The sequence below is a fragment of the Macaca mulatta genome, chromosome 5, assembly GCF_049350105.2.
Source record: "Macaca mulatta isolate MMU2019108-1 chromosome 5, T2T-MMU8v2.0, whole genome shotgun sequence".
NCBI classification, from domain to species: domain Eukaryota; kingdom Metazoa; phylum Chordata; class Mammalia; order Primates; family Cercopithecidae; genus Macaca; species Macaca mulatta.
Window position 1 is genome coordinate 614,992 of NC_133410.1, and position 27,509 is coordinate 642,500.

General features: G+C 48.2%; 2 long non-coding RNA genes across 2 annotated transcripts in view; both read right to left on the bottom strand.

Annotated features, from left to right (window-relative positions):
* Positions 1 to 27,509, bottom strand: part of LOC144341060 (uncharacterized) — a 558,577-nt gene that overhangs the window by 454,052 nt on the left and 77,016 nt on the right. The window lies entirely within an intron of this gene.
* On the bottom strand, positions 6,968 to 13,267 carry LOC144341059 (uncharacterized). The gene is made up of 2 exons (XR_013417643.1): positions 7,678 to 13,267; positions 6,968 to 7,353 (listed from the first exon to the last, which is right to left on the bottom strand). It is a non-coding gene; the product is annotated as an uncharacterized LOC144341059 (long non-coding RNA).

A 27,509-nucleotide genomic window follows, 5' to 3' on the forward strand; every position in this document is an offset into this window, starting at 1 on the left:
TTCTGGTTGTTTTATGGTCTTCTTTCTTGCCTTCCTGTCTTCCTTTAGTGAAGGTGATTTTCTCTGGTGATATGATTTAGTTTCTCCGTTTTTATTTTTTGTGTATCCATTGTATGCTTTCTGGTTTGAGGCTATGATGAGGCTTGCAGATACTATCTTATAATCCATTATTTTAAGCTGGTAACTGTAGTTTTTATTAGTCCCTTAACTAACTTATTTAAAAAGAACCAAGCAGAAATTCTGAAGCTGACTTTGTCCCCCTTAACTTTGTCCCCCTGCTTTTTAACTTTTTTGTTGTTTCTATTTATATCTTAATTGTATTGTCTGTCTTGAAGATTTGTCATTATTTTTTATTGGTTCATTTGTTTAGTCTTTCTACTTAGGATAAGAGTAATTTACACACCACAATTAGAGTGTTATTATATTCTGTGTTTTTCTATGTAATTACTATCACCAGTGAGTTTTGTACCTTCAAAGTGATTACTTATTGCTCATTGACACCCTTTTCTTTCTGACTGAAGTATTCCCTTCAGCATTTCTTGTAGTACAGGTCTAGTGTTGATGAAATCCCCCAGCTTTTGTCTGGGAAAGTTTATTTTTCCTTCATGTTTGAAGGATATTTTCACTAGATATACTATTCTAAGGTAGAAGTTTTTTTCTTCAGCACTTTAAGTATGTCATGCCACTCTCTCCTTGCCTGTAAGGTTTCCACTGAAAAGTCTGCTACCAGATATATTGAAGCTCCATTATATATTTGTTTCTTTTATCTTGCTGCTTTTAGGATGCTTTCTTTGTCCTTGATCTTTGGGAGTTTGATTATTAAGTGCCTTGAGGTAGTCTTCTTTGGGTTAACTCTGCTTGGTGTTCTATAACCTGCTGGTACTTGGATATTGATATCTTTCTCCACGTTTGGGAAGGTCTCTGTTATTATCCCTTTGAATAAACTTTCTACCCCTGTCTCTGTACATCCTCTTAAAGGCCAATAACTCTTAGATTTGCCCATTTGAGGCTATTTTCTAGACCCTGTAGACATGCTTCATTGTTTGTTTATTCTTTTTTCTTTTGTCTCCTCTGACCACGTATTTTCAAATAGTCTGTCTTCAAGCTCATTAATTCTTCCTTCTGCTTGATCAGGTCTGTTATTAAAGGACTCTGATGCATTCTTCAGTATGCCAGTTGCATTTTTCAGCTCCAGAGTTTCTACTTGACTCTTCTTATTTCAATCTCTTTATTAAATTTATCTGATAGAATGCTGAATTCCTTCTCTGTGTTATCTTAAATTCATTGAGTTTCCTCAACACAGCTATTTTGAATTCTTTGTCTGGAAGGTGACATATCTCTCGTTTCTCCATGATTGCTTCCTGGTGCCTTATTTAGATCGTTTGGTGAGGTCATGTTTTCCTGGATGGTATTGATGCTAGTAAAGACCACAATTACTTTTGCACTAACCTAGTAGATGTTCTTCAGTGTCTGGGCATTGAAGAGGTAGACATTTCTTATAGTCTTCACTGTCTGAGCTCATTTGTACCCCTCCTTTGGAAGGCTTTCTGGGTATCTGAAGGGACTTTGTGTTGTGATCTATGCTCTATCAGCCTTAAGGAGCACCCCAAGCCCAGTAACACTGTGGTTCTTGAAGACCCATAAAGGTACCACCTTGATGGTCTTGAATAAGATCCAGGAGAACTCTGGATTACCAGGCAGAAGCTCTTGTTTTCGTCCCTTACTTTCTCCCAAACAAATGGAGTCTCTCTGTTCCAAGCCACCTAAAGCTGGGGTGGAGTGACACAAGCACCCCAGTGGCCACATCACTGACTACACTGGGTCAGACCTGAAGCCAGCACAACCCTGGGTCTGTAGCCACTCCCTGGCTGCTGCCTACATTCACTCAACGCCCTGGGGCTCTGCAGTCTGCAGTTGGCAAAGCCAGCCAGGCCTGTATCTTTCTTTTCAGGGTGGTGAGTTCCCCCAGACCCCGAATGGGTCCAGCGGTACTGTCAGGAACTACGGTCAAAAATCTTGGAAGTCTACCTGGTGTTCTACTGCCCTTGAGCTGGTGCTGAACCACAAGACACAGTTCTCCCCACTCTTTCCTCCCCTTTCCAGAAGCAGAGGGGCCTCACCCCTTAGCCCCACCACCACAGGCCATGGGGAGCACCGCCAGACCACCACTGATGTTCCCTTAAGGCCTGAGGGCTCTTCAGTCAGGTGGTGAACGCTGCCTGGCCTGGGACTCACCCTTCAAGGCAAGGGGCTCCATTCTGGCCCAGGGCAGGCCCAGAGATGCCGTCCAAGGGTCAAGTTCTGGAATTGGGGACCCCGAGAGCCCACTAGGTGTTCTACCCCACTGTGGTTATGCAGTACCTAAAGTGCAAGACAAGGTCCTCTTTGCTTTTCCCTCTGCTTTTCTCAAGCAGAAGGAGTTTTGCCCTGCAGCACAGGTGGGAAGGTGCCAAGTCTCACCTGAAGCCAGCAATTCTCAGAGGCTCACCAAGGCCCTCAATGTAGTACCTGGGTGTCGCTGCTGGTTATTCAGGGCCGAAGGGCTCTTCAGTTAGCAGGTGATTAATGCTTCCAGGACTGGGTCTTTCCCTTAAGTGAAATGGGTTCCCTTCTCAAACAGGGTGTGTCTAGAAATGTCATCCAGGAGCTAGGTCCTGGAACAGGACCTCACAAATCTGACTGGTGCCCTATCCTGCTGTGGCTGAGCTGGTATCCGAGATACAAGACAATGTCCTCTCCACTCTTCCCTCTTCTCTCATCAAGCAGAAGGAAAGAGGCTCTTTGGGAGCTTCGAGCTGTGCAGCCTGGGATTAGGGGAGGGGTGATGCCAGCACTTCCTTTTCCACTACAGCTGGTTTCTTCGTAAGTTGCATGCCCCCTCAGTCCACTATCTGTGGGCCCAGTTCAGCACTAAGACTCAACTGTGAGTTGCAGTCCTTGTGGCCTAGATTGCCTCTCAGATTTCTTTAGAGACCCGGAGCACTTTAGCTCTTGTTGCTAAAGGTTTGCAGGAACTCAAGTTCCCGACCACTGTGATCAGTGATCCCCTCTGGCTAGGGCTGGCTTAAATGCTCCCTCTGTGGGCAGGTGTCAGCTGAGCTTGGTCTGGCACTGAGTTCTATGTCTCTGAACTGCTGTGTTCTCCCTCCCCCAGTGCTCACAGACTCTGCACCACGCCACCGCTGCTGGGGGTGGGGACGGGCGGCGTCTGCAATTCAGGACTGTTTTCTCTCTCCTCAGTGCTTTCAGCAATGCAGAGTTAAGACTAGGTACTATGAGGGCTCATCTGATTTTTGGTTCTCATGAAGGTGTTCTTCTGTGTGGATAGTTGTTAGATTGGTGTCCTCATGGGGCTGGGGGTGGGGCGATCGGTAGAGCTGTCTATTCTGCCATCTTGCTCTGCCTCCCCGTGGTAAACTTGAGCATGATTAAGTAAACATAGTTCCCATATTTCCAAGTCTGGGGATTCCCCACCCAAACGTCACCCTCCAGCTTTCACAGGACCACAAATAGACATTCACAGAAATAAAAATATGGCAATACACAAAAACAAAATATTGAGTCACTGGGAGCCCGAGCACAGTGGTTGTGATGCCTGTTTTCAGATGCTCATCGGACCACTCCATGGTGTCCCATTAAACGATTTCCTCTCCCCTTTGTGAAAATCAGTTTCTTCTGTGCAAAATTACAGATTGAATTGAATAGTTGGTTTTTGATGTGATAAATTTTCTGATACTCACTATAAAGCTCATTATAGGAAAAGTGCTTGAAGAAGACATTCAGATGATATATTTATTTGGATCAGGCATGTTGATACTTATGTAAACTTAACAATAATCACTGAATAAAGTAGAACTGCCGATTATTTTTTAGACAATGAGAAACTTTTTTTTGTTTTTGAGACTGAGTTTCGCTCTTGTTGCCCAGGCTGGAGTGCAATGGCGCCGTCTTGGCTCACCGCAACCTCCGCCTCCCGGGTTCAAGCGATTCTCCTGCCTCAGCCTCCCGAGTAGCTGAGGTTACAGGCATGCGCCACAATGCCTGGCTAATTTTTTTTTTTTTAATTTTTTTTGAGACGGAGTCTGGCTCTGTTGCCCAGGCTGGAGTGCAGTGGCGCGATCACGGCTCACTGCAAGCTCTGCCTCCCGGGTTTACACCATTCTCCTGCCTCAGCCTCCCGAGTAGCTGGGACTACAGGCGCCCGCCACCTCGCCCGGCTAGTTTTTTGTATTTTTTAGTAGAGACGGGGTTTCACCGGGTTAGCCAGGATGGTCTCGATCTCCTGACCTCGTGATCCACCCGTCTTGGCCTCCCAACGTGCTGGGATTACAGGCTTGAGCCACCGCGCCCAGCCTTTTTTTGTATTTCTAATAGAGACGGGGTTTCTCCGTGTTGGGCAGGCTGGTCTAGAAATCCTGACCTCAGGTGATCCCGCCGCCTCGACCTCCCAAAGTGCTGGGATTACAGGCGTGAGCCACTGCGCCCGGCCCGAGAAACTTTTAAAATATCTCTGGGCATCAAAGTTATGCAGATAGTGACTGGTAGAGCCCAGATTTCAACCCGGGTATCCTATCTCACACCCCTCCACACTTTCTCTAGGATGTGCTGCTGTTCACTTTTTTAGACAGTCTCACTCTGTTGCCCAGGCTAAAGTGTGTGGCACAATCTTGGCTCACTGCAGCCTCGACCTCCTGGGGCTCAAATGATCCTTTCACTTCAGTCTCCTGAGTAGCTGGGATTACAGGCTCACACCACCACACCCAGCTAAATTTTTTGGATTTTTTATAGAGATGAGGTTTCGCCATGTTGCCCAGGCTTGTCTTGAACCCCTGGGCTCAGGCCATCTGCCCGCCTCGGCCTCCCAAAGTGCTGGAATTACAGACGTGAACCACCGCGCCTGGCCTATTCACTGTTTTCCAATCGCAACCAAAAGCCCTTTACATCTAAGGCACCCAGATAATCTCAAATTTTATCACATTTCCCATTATAGGTATGTGTTTGTTTAGAAAAGGAAGTTGACTATTAAAATTCTAATGATAAAGAAATGATAGTTATTCGGTTAGGAAATATAATGTCACTATAAATCGCATTTGGTACATGCTGATATAATGAATTATAACACAAATCCTCATATAATGAAATGGCTATTTCTCTTTGCAACACCAGAATCAAGGATTTGAGAATTTATTTTTCCTCCTATTATTCAAGAAATATTACAAAATGCAGTTTCATTATCTTTAGGATATACTTAAACTACTGGCTGTTACAAGATCGAATCTCTGGGATAATATCTGCATTAAAGACTCTGTCAGCCCATCCCCTTCTCTGCAAATAATAACAAAATGATCTTTTTTTTTTTTTTTTTTTTTTGGAGAGGGAGTCTTGCTGTGTCGCCCAGGCTGGAGTCCAGTGGTGCAATCTCGGCTCACTGCAAACCCCCACCTCCCGGGTTCAAGCGATTCTTTTGCCTCAGCCTCCCAAGTAGCTGGGACTACAGGCACACGTCACCACGCCCAGCTAATTTTTGTATTTTTAATAGAGACGGGGTTTCGCCATATTGGCCAGGCTGGTCTTGAACTCCTGACCTCGTGATCTGCCCGCCTCAGCCTCCCAAAGTGTTGGGATTACAGGCCTGAGCCACTGCACCCCAGCGAACTAAATGATCTTTAAGATGCCAATAAGAGCTTTCCCTGCTACACGCGCGTGCGCGCGCGCGCACACGCACACAGCGTTAAGGAACTGGAGTAATGTTGATTTTTGAAAATTACTTTTTCTTATTTTAATCTCTGTCTATTGACTCCCCGCTATGAAAGATGACAGTTATCACGCAGTCTTCCTTCAGTCCCCCACTTTCCAAATTTTCTGTAGAGTTATAATTTGTAAAATTGTGTATTTTGTCCTGTAATTTACACAAGTGGTCAGTTTTGATTCTGTAATAAACGATTCACTGCTCACCCCTAGTCCTTCACCCCTAGTCCTTTTCCCCTGCTAAATTCCTACTAACACAATTTGCAGGATGGATTTTATTGTCTAGTAATTCTTTCAAGAAGGATTTAAGGTGTTGGACTCCTAAATGTTTGCATCTCTGTCATGTCAGTCGGCTGTCTTCACAGTTTGCTGTAGGATTCTCGTGCAGCAGTTTCTTCCCTCAAGACATGAGAGAAAGTGCCGTGCCTTGGTGTTACCTGAGGTTGCGCCTGATCTAAAACCAAACTGATTTTCTCCCCTTGTGCTTAATTTTCTTTTCCTGGTACTTTATTTTTTTCTCTTTCCCTCTTTACTTTCTACTTTCCTTCCTCCCTTCTGTTGTTTTGCCTTTGTCTTTTTTTGAGTTTACCTTTCCTTTTCATTGTCCTTTATGTAGTTCATGATTTTCTTTCCATTCCAACCTTTTTCTAGGAGATTGTTTCTTAATGTACAAATATTTAGTGTTTACTTTACAAATATTTAAGTTTTTTTTTTTTTTTTTTTTGAGACAGTTTTTGCTGTGTCACCCCAGCTGGAGTGTAGTGGTGCGATCTCGGATCCCTGAAGTCTCAGCCTCCTGGTCTCAAGCAATCCTCCCACCTCCCAGCCTCCCAAGTAGCTGGGACTACAAGCGCACGCCACCACACCTGGCTAAGTTTTGTGGGGTTTTTTTGTATAGATGAGGTTTCACCATGTTGCCAAGGCTGGTGTCGAACTGCTGGGCTTAACTGATCTGCCCGCTTTAGCCTCACAAAGTGCTGGGATTATAGGCATGAACTACCACCCCTGAGTCAAATATTTAAGATTTTTATAACTTTCTAAATTTTTTTCTATTTACAGGACATCTCCCACTTAGCATCAGTAATTCATTGTGAAAATCCACTGTTTTGTGCTAAAATGTCAGTGGGGGATCTAGTTCCTGTTATTTTCAATGAAAAATTATGATAATGCCTTATGTATCCTACACAGGCTCCCAGTTTCCTGAAGGGTAACTGAGCAGTGAGATACCCACGTGGAAGGAACACAACATCACGTTAGGGTGCAAAGTGCTTAAAACATCACTTCCAGGTCACGAAACAGTTAATATGCCTGTGACGTCATTGCTCTGTGTCTGCCAGCGGGGGCCGGGCATCCCCACAGCACGGGCACCTCCCACAGTGTCTACAGAGATTCACATGTGTTGACAATTATATTTGGAACACAGCAAGGGATGTTTCCCACATATTGTTATGTTAAGGTTGGTATTTATTGAGTTTTAAGGATATAAATTAAATTTTCTATAGAAAGGAGGCTGGAAATGTTGCGTAGAGAGGTGCATATAGCCTAAGAATTTCAGTCTTAATAATAAAGAGGCATTATCCTGGAAAACATTAACCAGGAGACATTCTTTTTTTTTTTTTTTTTTTTTTTTTTTTTTTTGAGGCGGAGTCTCGCTCTGTCGCCCAGGCTGGAGTGCAGTGGCGCGATCTCGGCTCACTGCAAGCTCCGCCTCCCGGGTTCCCGCCATTCTCCTGCCTCAGCCTCCCGAGTAGCTGGGACTACAGGCGCCGCCACCACGCCCGGCTAATTTTTTTGTATTTTTAGTGGAGACGGGGTTTCATTGTGTTAGCCAGGATGGTCTCGATCTCCTGACCTCGTGATCCGCCCGTCTCGGCCTCCCAAAGTGCTGGGATTACAGGCTTGAGCCACCGCGCCCGGCCACCAGGAGACATTCTTAAAGGGCATACCTGTATTTATCCTTTTTTAAAAAAGTTATATCTTAGAAATGTTTGAAGTATATACAAAGTAAACAGAGTAGTGTCATGAGACCCTGGCACCCATTCCTCACCTTCAGCAATCGACACATGGACATTCTTGTATCATCTTTGACTCCCTTCTTTTCAGTCAATTATTTCTTTTACAGTTTTTAGTTTTTGAGGTAAAATTTATATACACTGAAATGCAAAAAGCAAACCCAGACAATTTCAACAAGTGGGTACATCCATGTAATTCATACCTCTCTCAAGATATAGAATATTTCACTCTTCCAGAAAATTCCATCATGGTCTTTCCCAGAGACAACCACTGTTTTAATTACATTACAGATGCTCCATGCCTTCCAGTGGGGTTATGTCCCAATACACCCATTGTCAGTTGAAAATATCCTAAGTTGAAAATGCATTTAACCCACCTAAGCTACCAAACATAGCTTAGCCTCGCCTACCTTAAACATTCTCAGAACACTTACATTAGCCTACAGTTGGACAAAATTAACACAAAGAGCCTATTTTATAACAAAGTGTTGACACTAGTTGGAAAGAAAAATTTTTAAGTGTTGAATACTGTACTGAAAGTGAAAAAGTATGGTCGCATGAGTACAGTTACTACTGAATACATGTTACCTTCGCACCATCATAAAGTCGAAAAATTAAGTCAGCCGTCATAAGCTGAGGACCGTCTGTACTTTTACCTATTCTAGAACTTCAGCTAAGTGAATTCATGCAGACAATGCGTCCTCTTCTGCTTCTAGCTTCTTTCACTCAGAATATGTCTGTGGGCTCACTTTGGGGGTGAGTCTAATTCCATTCCTTTCGATAGCTAAGTGAGACTCCATTGTGTGAGCCACCGCGACTTCTTTATTCATTCTGCTGCTGGTGGGCATTTGGATTCTTTCCAGTTTTTTGGCCATGAGGAATAAAGCCACTGTGAATTTTCTTGTACACATCTTGTTGTGGACATATGTTTTCCCATTTCTTGGAAGAATCTCTGGGACTGGGATTTGCTAGGTCATGTAGTAAATGTATGCCCAGATTCTGAGAGGACTGCCAAGCGCGTTTCCAAAGCAGGTTTGCCAGCCCATATTCACAGCAGGCTGTGGGAGTTCTCAGTGCCGACGTCACAGCCAACATTGCGTCTTTTTAATTTTATTCATTCTGACGGGCGCATAATGTTATCTCATGGTTTTTATTTGCATTTTTCTGGTGACTAATGATGTGGAGAACTTTCTTCTGGGTGCTTATTGTCCATTTGTACATCTTTTTCTGTGAAGTGTCTGTTCAAGTTTTTTCACCATTTTAAAAGTTGGCTTGTTGATCTTTTCCTTGCTGAGTAATGAACGTGCTTTATACATTCAGAAGACAAGTTCTTCGTCAGAGGTTTTTTGTGAGTGTCTCTCCCCAATCTGCTGCTTGTGTATTCCTGTCTAAAATGGTGTCTTTTGATGAACAGAGGTTTTCATCTGGATTAAAGCGAATGTATCTGTTATTTCTCATGTGGTTGTTGCCTTCTGTGTCTTATCTAAGAAATCTTTGTTCGAGTCACAAAGATATTCCCATGATTTTTTCTAAAATTTTTACAGTTTTAGCTTTTATATTTAGGTTTGTGATGCATCTCAAAATAATTTTTGCATATAATATGATATGGATGTTCAGGCTCTTTTTTTTTCTTTCTTCCTTTCCTCACCCACCTCTCACTCTAATGCAGATAGCCATCCATTTCAGCACTACTTGTTGAAAACACTTTTCTTTCCTCATTGAATTATTCTGGCTTCTTTGTCAAAAACAATTGATGGAAAAAGTGTGGGGTCTATTTATGGACTCTCTGGTATGTTCCAGGAGTCTTTCTGCCTCTTCTTCAGAACCAGACCATTTGGATTACTGTGGCTTTAGATTGTCCTGAAGTTAGATAGTAAAGTCCTTTGGCTGTAGTCTTCTTTTTCAAGATTGTTTCAACTTTTCTAGGTTCTTTGAGTTTTCATGTAAATTTTACAATCACCTTATCCATTTCTATTTTTAAAAACATGCTGGATTATGACTGGGGTTGCATTAAATCTACAGATAAACCTGGAGAAAACAAGTCACTTAATCTGGAGTCTTTCAATTTATGAACACAATTTATTTATCTAGTTGTGGGGTTTTTGGTAATTTATCTCAATAGTGTTTTATAGTTTTCAGTCCTGAGATTTGCAAGTCCTGTGTTAAATTTGTTACTGATATTGTTTCTGTTATTTTTTGATGGTGCTTCAAATGCAGTTATCTCTTATTTTCCAGTAGTTTGTTGACAGAATATAAAAACACAATTGATTTTTGTGTATGTTGGCCTTGTATCCTGAGACCTTGCTAAACTCAAAGTTTCACTGATAGTTTTGATGACTTTTTAGGATTTTCTACGTAAACAATCGTGTCATCTATGAATAGGTACAGTTTCACTCCTTCCTTTTCAATCTTCATGCCTTTTGTTTATTTTTCACATGGCACCTGTACTTATTTTGTTAGATTTATACCTGAATTGATCTGTCTCTAATTTGTGGGGTGGGAGGGAGCAGTTTTCTCTGTCACCTCAATTCTCTGATGGATCTAAGGAGAAACATTGATTTTCAGTCTGCCCAGCCTTTTGCTTCTTTGAGGATGGGAGTGATGACTTGCAAGCTCTTTATATGTTGGGACAGAAACCAGAAGTCCCTCTGCTGTTTTCTTCTTTGCTAAATTCTGCATTAATTTCTCGTGTCTGCTATGGAGATTATATGATACATCTTATGCAATTTACCAGAACCTACTTAATGTTGTGCTATTTCATGTAAAATAAAGGAATCTTGGAATGGTATGTTTCTGTTTAACCTCCTCTCACCCTTTTACTATTATTATCATATGTATTTTATCTGTATGCATCATAAACCCCACCATACAGTTTTATAATTTTTGCTTAAACATTATATTTATGGGCCCAGCTTCAGTCTCTGCTGCTAACGGATGGGACCTTCAGCAATAGGATCCAGGTCAGCACTGGTGAGAGGGGCCCACATCAGGCCTAAGCATAGTCTGTCTGCCATCAAGGTTGCCATGTTCGTGGGTCCCCTGGGTGAGCACTGGGGTGGCTAGCTGACACAAAGTGACCCATCCCGTCCAGCAGGTTCTGTGCCTCCTCCACAGTGGATGGTCACAGCTGGGCATTAATGTGCAATGCGAGGAGTTGCACATTTGGGCACATGACCACCGGCCCATGCACGTGCTTCGTCCTGTTTTCCCCGTCAACAGCAGGGAAACAGCCGACAGCTGTGTGTGGACTACCCATCTGTCTCACTAGGCCATGGGAACAAGCCACACAGCTCATTTCATTTCCTACACAGCACTTCATTCTTGCTACTTTTCATGAGCACGTTGTCCACCTGGCCTCTGCTCGGCCAGAATTCTGGAATCAAACTAATGTCAGTGATGCAGGGAGGCCCTTCTCGGGGCAGCGTTTCCTGTCACCAGTTCTGGCCCACAGAGGACAGCAACCCCTGCAAAACCAGGGCCCCCCAACCACTAGAGCATCCCTCCTGTGTTCATGAAGGGAGTGCCCTCTAGGTCCTCACTAGTGGGTTCCTAGGTCTCATATATTAGACTCATTCTAACATGCCTGCCTCACTGAGCCTTTCAAGTCCTTTCCCAGCACCCTGGAAATTACCCAGACAATTCTGGTAGCATTGAGCAATATAAGTGGTCTGCCTATTTCCTAGGGTTCCAGGAGCTGCCCCAGTAATGGCTCTAGAAACCCTGAGTCATGGGTAAGTTCCCCCAAAGAGACAAGCTTTCCCTTATCTTGCCTCATATTTTGCATGCACACACACATACACATGCACGCGCACCATCTCCATCCCATCTACACATATGCACACACACACATGCACGCACCATCACCATCCCATCTACACACATCCACACACATATGCACACGCCATCTCCATCCCATCTACACACATCCACACACATATCCACACGCCATCTCCATTCCATCTACACACATCCACACACATATGCACACGCCATCTCCATTCCATCTACACACATCCACACACATATGCACGCACCATCACCATCCCATCTACACATATGCACACACACATGCACGCACCATCTCCATCCCATCTACACACATCCACACACATATCCACACGCCATCTCCATTCCATCTACACACATCCACACACATATGCACACGCCATCTCCATCCCATCTACACACATCCACACACATATCCACACGCCATCTCCATCCCATCTACACACATCCACACACATATGCATGCACCATCTCCATCCCGTCTACACACAGGGTCGAGCGCTCTCAAGATCCATCCCCAGGGATAGTCTCATTCCTGCTGGTTTCTGTTCACCGCGTCTCAGCCCCACCAGCAGTAACTCATCCCCTCCATTAGCAGGGCTCTCCCTTTCCAGGTTTCCCAGGCTGAGATTGGACACAAGTTAAGTGCTTAGCAGACAGAAGGGCTGTTCTTAAGAGGGCAAGTGTAGTTTTGCTGGGCATGGCCCCTGACTGGGGCTCCTCGTGGGCTTTGAGCAGGGGGGCAGGTGTCTCCAGAAAGGAGGGATGAGTCCCATCCGCCCAAACTTCGGGCAAGCTGAGGCCCCTTCTTCCTTCTTGGGGCCTGCCTCTGGGAGCTATGCTGAGGCTGAGATTCAGCCGTCTTCAGTTCTCCAGCCTCACAGCCACATCCTGCTCCTGACCCCCAGCACGGCCAGCCCTGGGAAAGGAAGCAAGAGCCCCTTCAGACTCTATGAGGAGGCCTCTGTGCCCTTTGCCCTCATTGTCCTGGAACCTTTTCTGGGTTTCTGGTGAGACAAGATGTTCCCGGAGACAGCTGTTCCCAAGGCTGAGGGTAACGCAAGAGAGGGGGCAGGCCAGGGTGGGAGCAGTTGTCCCCAGAGCCCTCCCCACCTCCACACACAACAGCCCTCTCCCCACACAGCAGGAGAGAAAAGGATCCCACTCCTGAGAGATTGCGCGGGGCATTCTGGGTTCAAGGACAACAGCAGAGCCAATCATGGGAATTAAATAAAAGGCCTCTTGCTAATCAGAAAAGGGGGCTAAGGCCCCGGGTGCAGGTGGTGAGACATGGGCCCCAGGCGTGGCATTGGAGACGACTCCAGGGACAGCATTGACCTGGTGGCCCAGACAGGCACAGCTCATGCTGTGATCTGGAGCCGTGGACGGAAACTCTTCCCTCTCAGCAGCGTCTCTGTGTGGATGATAGATTATGTCAATACCCTACTTTAGAGACGAGAACTCCAGACGGTGACTATGGTTGGGGCTCCCCCAAAAGCAGAGAGCCCCTGCCTCCTCTCCCGGCTTCTCTCAGTCAGGAGCTGACACCCAAGGGCCACCAGAGAGGCAGAGACGGAAAGAACAAAGGAACTCACCAGAAACTGAGACGATGAAGAAAAAGGAACACCTTTCCAAAAAACTATGATAAATATCCTTAGATAAATCAGAAGAAAGGGCCAGGCACGGTGGCTCATGCCTGTAATGCCAGCACTTTGGGAGGCCGAGGCGGGCGGATCTCCTGAGATGAGGCGTTCGAGACAAGCCTGACCAACATGGTGAAACCCCATCTCTACTAAAAATACAAAAATTAGCCAGGCATGGTGGTGGGCGCCCGTAATCCCAGCTACTCGGGAGGCTGAGGCAGGAGAATTGCTTGAACCCAGGAGGCGGAGCTAGCAGTGAGCCAAGATCGCACCACTGCACTCCAGCCTAGGAGACAGAGCGAGACTCCGTCTCAAAAAAGAAAAAAAAAGGGGTCTAACATGGAAACAACCAGGATAACAGTGTGATGACTTTTCCTTAAATATGGAGGTTTAAGGTGCATTTTCCCAAAGAAAGTGGTTGCTTATGAGGATAGAAAGGAGTTGAAGAAGTGAAATCATAGTACAATTGACTTTTAAACTGTATGTATTATTTGTTTGATTTAAAACTGAAATATATATTAGTGTCATTTACCACACCAACAGGTTAATCTAGAGAAAAAATAAATGATCATACCAAAAGATCTTTTAAATTTGATAAAATGCAATACCTATTTCTGATTAAAAAAAAAAAAAACTCCAGCAAGCTAAAAATAGAAGAAATTTTCTTAATTTGTTAAAAGAGATCTACCACGATCGCCGGCAAACCCCGTTCTAACGACTGAACCCAGAAGCATCCAAGCCTGTGTCCCGTCTCTCTTCAAGATCAGAGACCCTGGCAAGAACAATTCGACCAGAAACATGCAGAGGGTTTGGAAAGCAAGAAACAAACACAGATGATATTAAAATAAACAACTTGTTAGAACTGAGAATAAATTTTAGCAATGTTGCTGGGTACAAAATTAGTCTAACCAGATCAGTAACAGTCTATAAACCAGGAAAAAGCAAATACAAAATGTAGTTTTTATTCTTTTTATTTTTATTTATTTATTTATTTATTTTTGAGACGGAGTCTCGCTCTGTTGCCCGGGCTGGAGTGCAGTGGCTGGATCTCAGCTCACTGCAAGCTCCGCCTCCCGGGTTTACGCCATTCTCCTGCCTCAGCCTCCCGAGTAGCTGGGACTACAGGCGCCCGTCACCTCACCCGGCTAGTGTTTTTTTATATTTTTTTAGTAGAGACGGGGTTTCACCGGTTTAGCCAGGATGGTCTCGATCTCCTGACCTCATGATCCGCCCGTCTCGGCCTCCCAAAGTGCTGGGATTACAGGCTTGAGCCACGGCGCCTGGCCACAAAATGTAGTTTTTAAAAAGACAACATTTAGGCCCGTCGTGGTGGCTCACGCCTGTAATCCTAGCACTTTGGGAGGCCGAAACGGGTGGATCACAAGATCAGGTGTTCAAGACCATCCTGGCCAACACGGCAAAACCCCATCTCTATTAAAAAAACATAAAAATTAGCTGGGCATGGTGGCGCATTCCTGTAATCCCAGCTACTTGGGAGACTGAGGCAGGAGAATAGCTTAAGCCCAGGAGACAAAGGTTGCAGTGAACTGAGATCACGCCATTGCACTCCAGCCTGGGCAAGAGAGTGAAACTCCATCTCAAAAAAAAGAAAAAAAGACAATATTTACAACTAACGTGCATCTCAGGGAAGAGCTAACAAAGATCATGCAACGCTTTGACAGAGCAAAAGTATCAAACTTGACTGAAAAGCATCAAAGACGACCATCATAAGTGGACAGAGAAGCCTATTCAAACATGCAAGGACTAAAATTTGTCAAGATGGAGTTCTCCCAAATCAACCCCAAACCCAATGCAGTTCCCGTCTGAGTCCTGGAGGGCGCTGTGTGGCACTTGACTGTCTTACCTAAATGCAGGTGGGGAGCGTGAGGAGCTGTGGGAGTGAAGAAGAAAGACATGGGGTGTCATAGGAGACAATGAAGCCACATGAGAACAGCACAAATGTGGACTCTCTGTCTATGTGGCAGACGAGGTCACAGCTTAGAAACAACAGGTTTAATAAAGGCACCAAAATAATCAGCTCAACACATGATAAAAGAGAAGAGGTGTGGGAACAATTGGTTCTTCATCATGATGGTTGAGTGTCAATTTGGTTGGATTGAAAGATGCAAAGTACTGTTCCTGGCCGGGTGTGGTGGCTCACGCCTGTAATCTCAGCACTTTGGGAGGCCGAGGTGGGTGGATCACTTGTGGTCAGGAGTTCGAGACCAGCCTGGCCGACATGGTGAAACTCCATCTCTACTAAAAATACAAAAATTAGTTACACGTGGTGAAGCATGCCTGTAATCCCATCTCATCGGGAGGCTGAAGCAGGAGAATCGCTTGAACCTGGGAGGTGGAGGTTGCAGTGAGCCGAGATCGCACCACTGCACTCGGCCTGGGCAATAGAGTGAGACTCGGTCTCAAAAAACAGGCAAACAAAGTATTGTTCCTGGGTGTGTCTGTGAGGATGTTGCCAAAGGGAAATTAACATTAGAGTCAGTGGACGGGGTACGGGGAAAGGCAGACCTGCCCCCAATCTGGGTGGGCACCATCTAATCAGCTGCCAGCGTGGCCGGAATAAAAGCAGGCAGAAGAATATGGAAAGACTCAACTGGTTTAGTCTTCTGGCCTCCATCTTTGTCCCATGCTGGATGCTACCTGCCCTCGAACAGAGACTCCAAGTTCTTCAGCTTTGGGACTCAGACTGGCTTCCTTGCTCCTCAGGTTGCAAATGGCCTACTGTGGAATGTCACCTGTGATTGTGTGAGTCAAGACTCCTTAATAAACTCCCCTTGATATGTACATCTATCCTATTAGTTCTGTCCTTCTAGAAAACCCAATACATTCATACGATACAGGACAAAGTTATAGAAGACACATATATGGATATCTATAGATGTAGATACACACATAGAATGAGAGTGATAAAATGAGATCTCTGCCTCACAGTATAAACAAAAATAAATTCCCAGATGGATTAAAGGCCTAAATATGAAAGCAAAACTGTAAAACTTTTACAAGAAAAGGAAACATCAGGATAAGGGAGAATTTTCTAAGCAAGAAATAGGAAGCGCAGCCTTAAAGGGAATAATAAATGTGATCTACTGTTTGCCAAATGAAAAGACAACTACGTTCCAGGATAAGGTATTTGCAAACCCAGAGGAGTGGTATCCTAATTGTGTGACATGGACTCCTAAAAGCCAATCAAAAATAAAAAGAAAATCAGTTTTTAAAGCTAAGGAACAGGAACACACAGGAAGACACTGAACCATCAGTAAAGACACCTCACTAGTGACTGTGGAAACACAGATGAGGTCAGCAAGGTTGACCTCACACCAACAAATAAGAAAATCACGCCAAGTGCTCAGCAAGGCGGAGGAGATGGGTTCACTAAGCTGCTGGTGTGACTGGCAGATGTTGTATGTTGGAACCTTCACGGAGCATAGCAACCCTGCAGTGCCTGGCAGACACACCCTCTGACCCACCTGGGTGTGGGACCCAAAGAAAGTCCCACCTGTGGGCCGGGCGCGGTGGCTCACGCCTGTAATCCCAGCACATTGGGAGGCCGAGGCAGGAGGGTCACGAGGTCAGGAGATCGAGACCATCCTGGCTAACACGGTGAAACCCCGTCTCTACTAAAAATACAAAAAAACTAGCCGGGCGAGGTGGCGGGCGCCTGTAGTCCCAGCTACTCGGGAGGCAGAGGCAGGAGAATGGCGGGAACCCGGGAGGCGGAGGTTGCAGTGAGCTGAGATCGCACCACTGCACTCCAGCCTGGGCGACAGAGCGAGACTCCGTCTCGAGGAAAAAAAAAAAAAAAAAAAAAAAAAGTCCCATCTGCGAGCAAGAAGGCAGGTGAAAGGATTTCCACTGCAGCGCTGGTTAGAATCGTGAGAAAGGAAATACGTGAAGAGCCTCAGAAGTGGGATCCTAAATAAACTGTAGTTTATCTGCAAGGTGCGATACGATGTATCGATCAGAGTGAAGGAACCAGATTCATATGCATCACCAGGAATGAATCTCAAAAACATGATATTGAGTGCAAAAAAGCATACTGCATCAAGATTAAATGCAATACGACACTGTTTATGTGAAGCTTTCAAATATACAAAACAATACAGTATTGTGGGTACAGGCACACAGTTATGGCACAAGCACAGAAACATGCCCACAGCCAGCACCTGGCCAACCGCAGGCGTGAGGTGCCCACACGGTGGGGGGAGGATAACGGGAAGCTCTGGCTACTCCTGTAAATTTACATCTTTAAAAATAAAAGGGAAGGCCGGGCGCGGTGGCTCACGCCTGTAATCCCAGCACTTTGGGAGGCCGAGGCGGGTGGATCACGAGGTCAGGAGATCGAGACCATCCTGGCTAACGTGGTGAAACCCCGTCTCTGCTAAAAAACAAAAATACAAAAAAAATTAGCTGGACTTGGTGGTGGACGCCTGTAGTCCCAGCTACTTGGGAGGCTGAGGCAGGAGAATGGCGGGAACCCGGGAGGCGGAGCTTGCAGTGAGCAGAGACCGTGCACCACTGCACTCCAGCCTGGGCAGCGGAGCGAGACTCTGTCTCAAAAAAAAAAATAAAATAAATAAACAAAAGGGAAATGTGAATCAAATATGGGGAAAATAATTTATTAAAACTTAAATTTTTTGTATTTTAATTTTGATATCAATGCAAACTGAATCTCAGTGATAGGCACATCTGTGTATATTATGTCCGGTACTATATGCTCAACGTTTATCCTAATTCAAAATTAAAGAAGCTCGTGAGGAAAGAGACTACCCTAAGTTAGACTAGTCAGCAGCCACTAGCTTTGAGCTAGCCTGGGTGACAGAGTGAGACTCTATGTCAACCCCCTCACCCCCCAAAAAAGAAAATGATTTGGGCTGCTTTTCATTAAAAAGAAAAGCCTTACCAAGAACTCCCATGCCCTTGGTATCTGCCTAAGTAATTCCTTCTTAACTCCTTTATCACCAGCACCTGGCGTCCCAGCACCTGGGTGTCTCAGCACTTAGAGTCCCAGCACCTAGAGTCCCAGCACCTGGCATCCCAGCACCTGGCGTCCCAGCACCTGGCATCCCAGCACCTGGCGTCCCAGCACCTGGCGTCCCAGCACCTAGAGTCCCAGCACCTGGCATCCCAGCACCTGGCGTCCCAGCACCTGGCATCCCAGCACCTGGCATCCCAGCACCTAGAGTCCCAGCACCTGGCATCCCAGCACCTGGCATCCCAGCACCTAGAGTCCCAGCACCTGGCATCCCAGCACCTAGAATCCAGGATCCAGATTCCAGGAGAGCAGCTGAGCTCCCCACACCTGAATCAACAGCTGGTGTCAGCTCCATCCTTGATCACAGAAGCACCTTCTCCAAGCCTCCATTTTCCCATCTATAAAGCAACTGTTTTCAGGATAAGGGAGGCGGCGAACCCACCGCCTTGGCAAACAGGGTCTGGCCTGTGATATGCCCACGAGACAATTAGCTTTGATGAGGTGGTGCTGATGCCAATGAAGTCGGTGTGCACTTGGCATGCGGGCAGCGTTGTCTGGTTCATTACAGAATCCCAGAGGCTCACGCAGAACCTTCCCTGAATGCTTGTTAAATGCAGTATCACAACCTTCAGCAGGTGACAGGCACCAAGGGGCGTGGCTGCCTGGAGCCTAGAAAGTCCTTGGAGCCTTCTGTTCCAAGCACAGCCTTGAGAAATGGGTAGGGATGGGCCAGACAGGGAGAGTGGGGTGGGCTCCACAGGAGCTGGGAGCGGCTCCTTCCAGCAGCAGCGTGTGTGGGTGGCTGCACAGTGGCAGATGAGCTTCAGTGTGGGAGAACGCAAAGTCACGCACTTAAGGAAAAAATAGTTACGCTTAAAAAGGCAGGAGGGGCCCTCCTGGGCAGGCCCCCGCAGACTCTCTGGGAGTATCATTCCTGTTCCCACGGGGACTGGGGGAGGTGCAGGCACCTAGAGGGCCTGAGACAGCTGTGGGAAGCTCTGCAGCAAAGGGGCCAGTTACAGGGAGGCTCCCAGCAATGGTGGCCTCTGGCTGGCCCAGGACAGTGGGGAGAGGACAGACCTTAGTGCTGGTGGGAGCAGGCGGAACGAAAGCTCCTAAAATGAACAGGGTGGAGGCCAGCCCTGAAGCTCCTGCGGCTGCTCTGAGGCAGGGAGACCCCCAGGAAGGGAGGGGTCCTCAGAGGGAGAGGAGCCCCCGGAAGGCAGCACAGCGGCCACTTTGGAGGGGGAGTGACAGCACCCATCTGGATTTGTAAAATAATTCAGTTATTTGTGGCTGTTATATGAAAATATTTGCAAATAAGCCAAATGTAATTTATTTTCAGAAAGTATTCCCCTTAGGCACTTACTTTTAATGATTCAGCTTTTTTTTTTTTTTTTTTAATCTGACAGATCTATTCAGGTTTGTGAATACCCGTGGTCTGCCATGGACTGGGCCTTTGACCAACCACAGGGCAGCGCCCTTGCCGCCAGCCGCCTGAGCTCCACAGCAGCCAGCCTGGCACCCGCATTGCAGGAGGGAGATGCCAACCTCGAGCCTCCACTGAGCTCTGCACCAGGTTGAATGGTGTCCTCCCAAATTCTTGATCCAGAGCTGCAGAATATGGCCTTATTTGGAAATGGGGTCTTCACGGATCATACTGGATTAGATGGGCATAAATCCAACAAGAGCGTCCTTGTTGGAGACCAAGAAGGGCACACAGACACGTGGAGGAGAGCCCCCATGAAGGCAGCAGAGGCTGGCACGATGCGGCTACAAGCCACAGAAGTCCAGGGTGCCAGCAGCCATCAGGAGTCAGAGGCCTGGGACAGATTCTCCCTCAGAGCCTCCGGAAGGGGCCAGCCTGGCCAATGCCACGATCTTGGACTTCAGACTGAGAATCCATAGTTACTGTTCTAAGACACCCAGGGTGTGGCAGTTTGTTACAGCACCCCAGGAAATTAATACAGCTCCTAGAATGTCTAGGCCTCTGAGGCAGTACAGACCCCCCAGGCAGTGCCAGGTCCTAAAGCAATATGAACCCTGAGGTAGTACAGGCCCCTGATGGAGTGCAGAGCTCTGAGTTGGTATGGAGCCCTGAGTTGTTGGTATGGAGCTCTGAGTTGGTATGGAGCCCTGAATTGGTATATAACCCTGAGTTGGTATGGAACACTGAGTTGTCGGTATGGAGCCCTGAGTTGGTATGGAGCTCTGAGTTGGTATGGAGCCCTGAGTTGGTATGGAGCCCTGAGTTGGTATATAACCCTGAGTTGGTATGGAGCCCTGAGCTGTTGGTATGGAGCCCTGAGTTGGTATGGAACACTGAGTTGTTGGTATGGAGCCCTGAGTTGGTATGGAGCCCTGAGTTGGTATGGAATCCTGAGTCGGTATGGAGCTCTGAGTTGGTATGGAACCCTGAGTTGGTATGGAGCCCTGAGTTGGTGTAAAACCCTGAGTAGTCATGATTCTTGCTTCCAGTTCCATCATGTCACCCCAGACACCTGACACGTCCTCACTGCCTTGTCCAATCAACTCTACAGTCATTTTTGCTCCTACAAATCTCTCAGACCCTTCACCTCCCTCTCCTCCCTGCAGTTTCAGTGACCCTCAGAAGCCCCTCATCTCTTCAGAGGTTCTCCCCTTCCTCTGCCAGGGCTCTGTCCCCTCACTGCCTTTATACTTTCCAGGGTCTAGTATCCAGGTGTGCACACACTCCTCCCTAGAACCCCCATCTTCCCTGGAGCATCCCCCATTGGCTGCCATCCTATCACCTGGGTGCCAGACTGGGGCATTAAGCACATTTACAACAACGGCGGGAGCCGAAGTCGGTCTCCTGTGCCAGATCAGGTTGTCCTTCGTCGCCTGACAAAGCTGAGTCTACACACAGTAGGTTCCTCCTTAGTGCCCTCAGTGAGTGAATATGAGGAGGCAGTACCAGTGCTGAAAGTCCAAGTTCATGAGGCAATGGAGAGCTCCTAGAAAACTCTTACCTTGTCAGAGCTGGTCTGTCCATCCCACCCATCCTTACAACAAAAGCTTGCACCTACCAGCTGCACCCACAACCTGCATTACATCAATTGCATTCCACCAACTACACCCACCACCGGCACCCACCCCCTGCATCTCACCCCTGCATCTCTCCCCTGCATCCCACCCCCTGCATCTCATCCCCTGCATCCCACCCCCTGGATCCCACCCCCTGCATCTCACACTCTGCATCTCATCCCCTCCATCCCACCCCCTGCATCTCACCCCCTGCATCTCATCCCCTCCATCCCACCCCCTGCATCCCACCCCCTGCATCTCATCCCCTGCATCCCAACCCCTGGATCCCACCCCCTGCATCTCACCCCTGCATCTCTCCCCTGCATCCCACCCCCTGCATCTCATCCCCTGCATCCCACCCACTGGATCCCACACCCTGCATCTCACACCCTGCATCTCATCCTCTGTATCCCACCCCCTGCATCCCACCCCCTGCATCTCATCCCCTCCATCCCACCCCCTGCATCCCACCCCCTGCATCCCATCCCCTGCATCTCATCCCCTGCATCCCACCACCGGCATCTCACCCCCTGCATCTCATCCCCTGCATCCCACCCCCTGGATCGCACCCCCTGCATCTCACACCCTGCATCTCACCCCCTGCATCCCACCCCGTGGATCCCACCCCCTGCATCCCACCCCCTGCATCCCACCCCCTGCATCCCACCCCCTGCATCCCACCCCCTGCATCTCACCCCCTGCATCCCACCACTTCATCTCACCCCCTGCATCCCACCCCTGCCTCTCACCCCCTGCATCTCATCCGCTGCATCTCACCCCCTGCATCCCACCGCCTCCATCTCACCCCCTGCATCCCACCCGTTGCATATCATCTCCTGCATCCCACCTACTGCATCTCATCCCCTGCATCCCACCCCCTGCGTCTCACCCCCTGCATCCCACCCCCTGCATCTCACCCCCTGCATCCCACCCCCTGCATCCCACCCCCTGCATCCCACCCCCTGCATCTCACCCCCTGCATCCCACCACTTCATCTCACCCCCTGCATCCCACCCCTGCCTCTCACCCCCTGCATCTCATCCGCTGCATCTCACCCCCTGCATCCCACCGCCTCCATCTCACCCCCTGCATCCCACCCGTTGCATATCATCTCCTGCATCCCACCTACTGCATCTCATCCCCTGCATCCCACCCCCTGCGTCTCACCCCCTGGAGTCATCCCCTGCATCCCACCCCCTGCATCTCACCACCTGCATCTCATCCCCTGCATCCCACCCCCTGCATCTCATCCCCTGCATCCCACCCCCTGGATCCCACACCCTGCATCTCATCCTCTGTATCCCACCCCCTGCATCCCACTCTCTGCATCTCACCCCCTGCATCCCACCACTTCATCTCACCCCCTGCATCCCACCCCTGCATCCCATCCCCTGCATCTCACCCCCTGCATCCCATACCCTACATCTCATCCCCTGCATCCCACCCCCTGCATCTCACCCCCTGCATCCCACACCCTGCATCTCACCCCCTGCATCCCACCACTTCATCTCACCCCCTGCATCCCACATCCTGCATCCCACCCCCTGCATCTCACAACCTGCATCCTACAACATGTATCCACCACCTGCATCTTGCCAGGTACATCTAGGCGCCTGTGTCCCACTATGTACATCCTACCCGCTGCATCCTATGACCTGCATCTTATGTGCATGGCTGGTTCTGTTGATAGAAGGTTAAGAGCATTCTAGTCCTGCCTTCAGAAGCTCAGGGGCTGACCAGGGGTTAGGCTGGAAGCTTAGGCACTTATCCCTCTCAGGGAGTGTCTGGTCTGGTTGCTACAGGCTCCTGTGCAGGTGAATGTGTGCACATGAAGTCCAGACAACTCCATGGGGAGGCTACTGTCAGGCCTTACGTTGAATAAAGTGTTGGCATTTTCCAGATAAAAAGGCAGAAAATGATTCTGTGCATGGAGGGACAGCCTAGGAGGGCTTAGAGGCTGGACATGGTGCCCAGGCAGGTCTTGGAGCTGGAGTGCAGTGTGCAGCTGAGCATGACCACAGCAAGGCCCGGCGAGTGGTCCTGTCTGTGACCCAAGGGGCCTGGGGAGCTCTTGGTGGGCCTGGAGGACAGGGCCTCCTGCCTAGTTTATGTCCTGCCGAACACTGCTGGGCACTTGGCAGGTTGTGGAGAAATACTCACAGGCAACCTGGTTGCCCCAAAACAGCCTCTCCCAGGCATATGGTGTGAGGCTTTGCCGCTCCTGGGGGAGAGACACTGGGGCTGGCAGCAGGCTGAAGATGCAGGCATGCAGGCACTGTGCTGTCTTCTGTCTTTCTGATTTCCCTTTCCCAAGCCCCTGGGGAGGGGACGATGCATGGTCCTGCATGGCCTCTGAGAGCCCCTTGAGAAAGCATCTAATGCCCCTTTACCAAGCTGCAGAGCCTGCAAGGCCAGACCCAGGAGGAGGAGTCAGGCACAGCTGTGCAGACCAGACATTTACAGCATCTGGAAGCTCCTCTGAGAAAAAGAGTTGAGAGTGTCCTACTATTGTAAAATGTACAGAAATGCATGACCAGGTGGGGATGAGGCTGGACCTGCGGTCCTGCTTCCCCTGAGGCCAGCTGTGTCTGGTGCAGGGTGGGACTGGGAGGCCAGAGGACCCGAACACATGCTTTGGGCAAGTCCCTGTGCGGCTCTGTCTTCTCACCTGTAAATAAGGCAACACAGGCCTTGCAAGGACGGACCGGGTCAACGGCATGAGCACCGGAGCCACAGACATGTCGGCTGCTGTTTGGCTGCCACTGTTTCATCATTCCCACAAGTCCTGCCTGCACTGGCTGTGTTCCTTCTCCCAGCTTCCCGGCATTTACCTCCAGTCAGTCGGCTGCCTCCCCAGTCCATGCCACCTGCCAAGAAAGACACATCATCCCCTCAAAGTGCCTCTGGCCTTGGCCTCAGCCTCAGCACCTTCCTGCTGTCCCCATCTACCTGTCTCATCCCATCCCTCATTCTCCTTCTGAGTCCCAGAAGGCCAGGCCCATCTCAGGGATCCCCTCTTCCACAGGGCTGTCCCCACTACACCCCTCAGGCCCCCAGCGTTTGCCCAGGGACCACCAGCTTCAGTGGTCACACCCATTTTCCCAAGTATGCACAGGGCAGGACTCCCTTACCACTTCCTCCCAGTTGCCTGAAGCAAAGGCTGAAAAGTTGGCCTGAGGGCCCGCAAAGTTTCACTTTCCTTCTTTAGAAAAAGCACAGCTCTTGAAGGTTAGGGTAACCTGATCTGATCTGAGTTCTGTGAAAATCTTGCATCAAGAATGGAGATGGGCCGGGCGCGGTGGCTCAAGCCTGTAATCCCAGCACTTTGGGAGGCCGAGACAGGTGGATCACAAGGTCAGGAGATCGAGACCATCCTGGCTAACATGGTGAGACCCCGTCTCTACTAAAAATACAAAAAACTAGCTGGGCGAGGTGGTGGGCGCCTGTAGTCCCAGCTACTCGGGAGGCTGAGGTAGGAGAATGGCGTAAACCCGGGAGGCGGAGCTTGCAGTGAGCTGAGATCCGGCCACTGTACTCCAGCCTGGGCGACAGAGCGAGACTCCGTCTCAAAAAAAAAAAAAAAAAAAAAAAAAGAATGGAGATGAAGGCCAGGCGCGGTAGTTCACATCTGTAATCCCAGCTCTTTGGGAAGCCGAAGTGAGTGGATCACCTGAGGTCAGAAGTTTGAGACCAGCCTGGCCAACATGGCGAAACCCCGTCTCTACTAAAAATACAAAAATTAGCCAGGCGTGGTGGCAGGTGCCTGTAATCCCAGCTACTTGGGAGGCTGAGGGACAAGAATTGCTTGAACCTGGGAGGTGGAGGTTGCAGTGAGCAGAGATCACACCATTGCACTCCAGCCTGGGCAACAGAACAAGACTCCATCTAAAAAAAAAAAAAAAAAAAAAAAAAAAACTGGAGATGAAGAAAAGAGATCAGGCAATGATCAGACAGTGTAAAAGGGAATTAGCAAAATGTGGTGGGGCCACAGCAGGTGCACAGAGGCTGAACCCAGGCCCTGGAGGATGGGAGGAGGGCAGTGGAGGTGCACAGCTCTCCAGGTGCCATTGGAAGTGTGAGATGGGGCCGCCTGAAGCCACTGCCAAGTCCGTGGTGGGGCAAACAGCCCCCCTTGCTCTTGGCGCACCTCTGGCGGTCTGGCCGCTTGCTACCATATAGTCCACCAGAAACAGGACGATGACCACACAGGTGGGGTGAAGGATTGTTTTGTGGAGTATATTGTATTTTAAAACAGATTTTATTGATCCAAAAGTGACATTCTGTTGAGGATCAATAGCGGATAGAAGGCAAAATGTAGATTGTATCAGCTGAAGCCTGTCCACGTGAAGTCCACGTGAAATCCACGTGAATAGGTGGATTCTCTGGTAAACGTGGAGGTTTTAAGAAAGCTGCTATGGACCGTCATGGAGCCCTCAGGCTTTCTGTTGCCACCCCGAGAAGTCATCAGGAGAATTCAGTTGTGGGGACATAATGATATTTGCACACTAGTTTCCTAAATTATTTTCTTCTTCCATTTTGTTGCTGTTTTCTATCATATGTTGGAAGGCAGCAAGTTAAGCAAAGACACAGGGCCACTGAGAAACCAAACCCGCTGCCATCAGGCTGCTGCCTCTGCCTCATTTGAAAAGGCAGGTACATGGGTACACAAACAATGCATACTTATTTACATGCCAGAATTCACTTTTCTTAAGGTCTCTGCCATTTAGAAATTTTCTCTTGTATTTTAGTGAAAAAAATAATGCTTTGGAATAATGATGACTTTGAGGGGCACTGAAGGACACCATGCTGCTCAGCAGAAGAGCTGGACCTGAGGGTGACACATGGGGGTGCCAGCCCGGTCAGCACCAGAGTCAAGTGTAGCAGTGCCTGAACACCATGGACCTGCCTTGGGGCCTAGGAACTCCTCCTGGCACACCCGCCTCTCCGCCCCTCCTCCCACTGCTTGCCCAAACTCCAGTGCTCTCCCTACAAGGCTCCACTGTGCTGTGCTGGCCCACAGGTGATGGCTGCCCCACTAGCCTGCTGCCACATGGACATGACAGAGCATTCAGGGAATCTGCATGCAGCTCAGCCCTGACAGGGCACCCTCCCAGGGACATACTTTGTGAGTGCTTGTGCTGAGATGCTGTGGCAAGGACGGCCCGGACAGCATGGCCCAGTCCACAGCCAGGCCACAATACCCTGCACAGGTTCCTCCTGCATTCTAGATGCTTCCGGCAGGGCTGCTGGCCTGGCTCTCAGACACTACCCATGAGGCCCTGTGTGTGTATGTACAAGTGTGCACCCATGTGTGTATGTGCAGGTGTACTGTGTGCGTGTGCACATGTGTGAGCACATGTTCATATATACACATATGCAAACATGCACACACACACAAGCATGCAACCATGTGTGTACGTGCAGGTGTACTCTGTGTACGTGTGTACACATGTGAGCACGTGTTCATATATACACATATGCAAACATGCACACACACATGAGCATGCACCCATGTGTGTATGTGCAGGTGTACTCTGTGTACGTGTGTACATATGTGAGCACGTGTTCATATATACACATATGTATACACACATTCAAGGCGTCCTCCTGCAGTGCATCAGGACACCAACCAGGAGTAAAAACTTCAATCACCTGCAGTTTGATCTTCACAATAAAAAAAAATCTGACTGATTTTTAGAATTAAATTATTGTTTAATTGCATTTTCAGTCAAAAATCTCAGTTATGTGGTTCTAATTCATGTTGCCAAGGCCAGAGCACTTGCTCTGACCAAAGAAAGGTGTGGAACTTCAGATACCTAAGGCCCTGGCTTGCTTGGTGACCGTGCTGCCCAGTTCTGCACACAGCATCATGTGTTACCTCTGGTAAGTTATCCCTTAAAGTCGATGCCTAGCCAGCCACATGAGCTGTGAGCTCCTACTGCTGAGCCGAATCACAGCTTTGTGTTTAAAACAGTAATTTACAAACTCAGCATTTTGCCATGTAAAAATGCTAAAATGTGTTTAATTTTTTATCTCATCGTTATAATAAACTCTTGACAGGAAAACAGAGTAAGACTCATTTTCAGAAAGGGCCAAGAACTGGCTGGACATGGTAGCTCACTCCTGTAATCCCAGCACTTTGGGAGGCCCAGGCGGGCAGATCACCTGAGGTCGGGAGTTCGAGACCAGCCTGACCAACATGGAAAAACCCCATCACTAGTAAAAATACAAAATTAACCGGGCATGGTGGCACATGCCTGTAATCCCAGCTATTCGGAAGGCTGA